The sequence below is a fragment of the Sinocyclocheilus rhinocerous genome, unplaced genomic scaffold (genome assembly GCF_001515625.1).
Source record: "Sinocyclocheilus rhinocerous isolate Xijiao unplaced genomic scaffold, SAMN03320098_v1.1 scaffold176, whole genome shotgun sequence".
Taxonomy (NCBI): Eukaryota; Metazoa; Chordata; class Actinopteri; order Cypriniformes; family Cyprinidae; genus Sinocyclocheilus; species Sinocyclocheilus rhinocerous.
The window spans coordinates 22,536-26,581 of NW_015648623.1; positions in this window are offsets into that span (position 1 = coordinate 22,536).

The window sequence follows — 4,046 nt, forward strand, 5'->3', positions numbered from 1 at the left end:
TATATATATAAAAAAAACTAATATATATATATATATTACATTTTAGAAATACTATATTTTCATTCTCCATATAAAGTTCTATTTTCTGCAAAAATGTATCCACTGATCATTTAAAAGATGTGACTGGATTTTTACTCATTAAAGAAACAAAGTACGTGTGTGTGTAAATTTTTATTTTTTATTTTTAAATAATATTTTCTGCTGAAATTGTTTTGGATTCTTTTTAACACACCTGTATTGTTAATATGAATAAATTTAACTGAATTTTCAACCTTGCATTCAGAACTTAAATATATATTCTGAATCATTAAAGAAACAAAGTACGTGTGTGTGTAAATTTTTTTTATTTATTTTTAAATAATATTTTCTGCTGAAATTGTTTTGGATTCTTTTTAACACACCTGTATTGTTAATATGAATAAATTTAACTGAATTTTCAACCTTGCATTCAGAACTTAAATATATATTCTGAAATAAAATGTATAAAATACATCTATAAAATAAATACAATATTATTTTGAACAGAATAATAATAATCATAATAATAATAGTTTCCATATAAAATAATATTTTCTGCTGAAATTGTTTTGGGTTCTATCTTTAAATATAAAAAAAATTTAATTGCATTCCTAACTTAAATTTCAAGATCAGAAATGAGACAAATGCAATAAAATTCTCCTTAATTGTGAACTTGGGTGTAGAGGAAGCCGGTCAGTAAGAGGTTAAACGGTTCTGTGCATCTCATTGATCCGGACCAGCTGGGAAAAATAGTTTTTGGCTCGACTGTGTCTCTTAGAAAACACAGGGTAAAAATGATATAAAAATGGGCTATTTTGGGCCGCCAAATCAGTAAATTGCAGCACAAAATAATAATTACAATGACCCACCAATCAGTGGATTTTATGTGCTAAAGATCCAGATCTGAGCTAAGGAGCAATGAAAGAAAAAAAAAATCATTTCAGGTTTAAGAAGTGTTTAAACATTGCATCAACTACTCAAGAACACATACATTTTTATTTGAATTATCACTCTGTAGGTTATGTATTTAAATACAATATTATTTTGAACAGAATAATAATAATCATAATAATAATAGTTTCCATATAAAATAATATTTTCTGCTGAAATTGTTTTGGGTTCTATCTTTAAATATAAAAAAAATTTAATTGCATTCCTAACTTAAATTTCAAGATCAGAAATGAGACAAATGCAATAAAATTCTCCTTAATTGTGAACTTGGGTGTAGAGGAAGCCGGTCAGTAAGAGGTTAAACGGTTCTGTGCATCTCATTGATCCGGACCAGCTGGGAAAAATAGTTTTTGGCTCGACTGTGTCTCTTAGAAAACACAGGGTAAAAATGATATAAAAATGGGCTATTTTGGGCCGCCAAATCAGTAAATTGCAGCACAAAATAATAATTACAATGACCCACCAATCAGTGGATTTTATGTGCTAAAGATCCAGATCTGAGCTAAGGAGCAATGAAAGAAAAAAAAAATCATTTCAGGTTTAAGAAGTGTTTAAACATTGCATCAACTACTCAAGAACACATACATTTTTATTTGAATTATCACTCTGTAGGTTATGTATTTCTATGTCTGGAATGCTTTTGTCTCCCAAACACATTAAAATGCAAAAATTCACAAACTTATTTGTCATCTGAACATTTTTCACCTAATATAGGCTATTTAGGCCTACTTGAACCTGAGATTTTAAAATAAATATGTAAAAAATGAAGTATCACATTTGCATGTTCATTGGTTCTCTGATGTTGGTTATGGTCACATGCAATATTTAATGCACTTCATGTTGTTAATAACAACAAATGCATATATTTTCTTTGTATTTTTATGTCAATATGGTGTCTTGAATCAATTTGATAAACAAGTTAGGTCAAAAGTAATCTAAAAGTAATCTGATTATATTACCTAAAATGTGTAATGTAATGGATTACGTTACTAACTACAATTTTTGTCATGTAGCCTAATTTGGAATCGGTAACAGATTACAATTTGTAAGTAATCTAATCATTACGGAGTAATCACAGCACTGGGAATATTATAGTATATATTGTTGATTTCAAGAGTGTCCGTTTTACCTTTCAGGTAAACACGTGTTTACTTCAGAAGCGATTATCCCCAGAAGTTATCCGATAGCTGAAGTTAGCTAATAAAATATCTGACAGAACCTGAGTGAACTGATTTCTACGAGACGTAGGCTAAATAATGTATTTTATTACAAGTTTTCTTTTAGATGCAGATTTCATAGAAGTCTGTCGAATGTCCTCATTTGTGACCCTAGAGCATTTTAAATCAAGTCAAGTCACCTTTATTTATATAGCGCTTTTAACAATACAGATTGTGTCAAAGCAACTTTACAGCATTAAATAGGAAAATAGTGTCAATAATGCAAAATGACAATAGTAAACACTCAATTTTCAGTTTAACCAGTCATAAGTTGCACAGGTTGTTTTTTGTGGTCCAGGGTCACATTTAGCCAGCGGAGGTGTGTGTGTGAGCGCTGAATGTGTTTCTATGCGAGTGTTTGTGTGTGTGTGTGTGTGTGTGTGATCGCTGGGTGGAACAGCAGTGTACGGCAGGTCTCGTCTCTCATTGCGGCGGCTGTGCACCCTCAGATTCCAGATTTTTTCAAATAGTTGTATCTCAGCCAAATATTGTCATTTCCTAACAAACCATACATCAATGGAAAGATTATTTATTCAGCTTTCAGATAATTATGTCAAAATTATGACAGTTTTTTGTGGTCCAGGGTCACATTTAGCCAGCGGAGCTGTGTGTGTGAGCGCTGAATGTGTTTCTATGCGAGTGTGTGTGTGTGTGTGTGTGATCGCTGGGTGGAGCAGCAGTGTACGGCAGGTCTCGTCTCTCATTGCGGCGGCTGGAGATCCATCGAGCGGCGGCGGAATGTCGCTCCGCTGTCCGTGTGCGTGAAGAGCAGGTGGAGGAAGAGGAGGAGGAGGATGATGATGGAGGAATCCGACAGCATCCCCTGCACCGCGGAGGACGGACTCCTGTCGAGCTGGAGATGGAACAGAACCGCCAGGGATCAGGTCCAAATCAAGCAGAAGATCCGAGATCTGCCCGGATTACTAAAGCACGGACTGAACCTGCGCAAAAAGAGCGTGAGTTACCAATATATGCGTGAGGAAGAATGTGTGTTTCGTGATCAATACACCACCCCATATCCCCCATCACTGAAATGATAATGCTGTGGATGCGCACGAACAAGCTCACGTTATGATTGATGCGTGTTGTCAATGCATTAATGCGTTATTCCAGATGTCATTGATTATGAAGGAGAGGCTGATTTTTTTTTTTTTAATTCGTGGTATCTAAGGCAACAGAGATCCACATACACACACACACACACACACACTAACACACACACACCTGCTGTAACTTCCCAACATAAAAATAGAAAATGTTCTGCGGTTCATATTTGCTGAATTTGATTAATATTCTTTGCAATATTGCGCCCTTATACAAGTTACCATGGCAACCACAGTTTCAGCCAAAGTACCAATACATCAGTTTAGTAACTGCTGTTAAATGATGAATTAATATGGGATGCTGTGGGAGTATTCCTGTCATTTTTGTGTAATTTCTTTTTCACATTTATCACAATAATAGATAGAAACTGGTTACCATAGTACATCTTGTAATGGTAGAATGATATTTTTAAAGCCTGAATAAGTCAATGAGGGGGTTCACAAAACATACTTTTTGTAAACACCTTAAATTGTGGTATTTGGAGACTTTCTTGAAGTAATTTTGTGCGCCATGTAAATACAGCTGAAACTGAGCTGTAAAATAGCTGATATATAGGCTAATTGTTGTATGAATATTGTTCTGCAGCTGTATAGAATATGCAGTATTATCGGAATATTGCATAATGTGGTTGCTTTTATTTAAAAGATACTCAATATGACATAATGAGTGCAAAGGTTCTAATTGGAACCTTTATATTTTCAAGTGACCATGTAAATATATGCTATTCAAATGCTGTGATCATTAGGTGTCTGATAA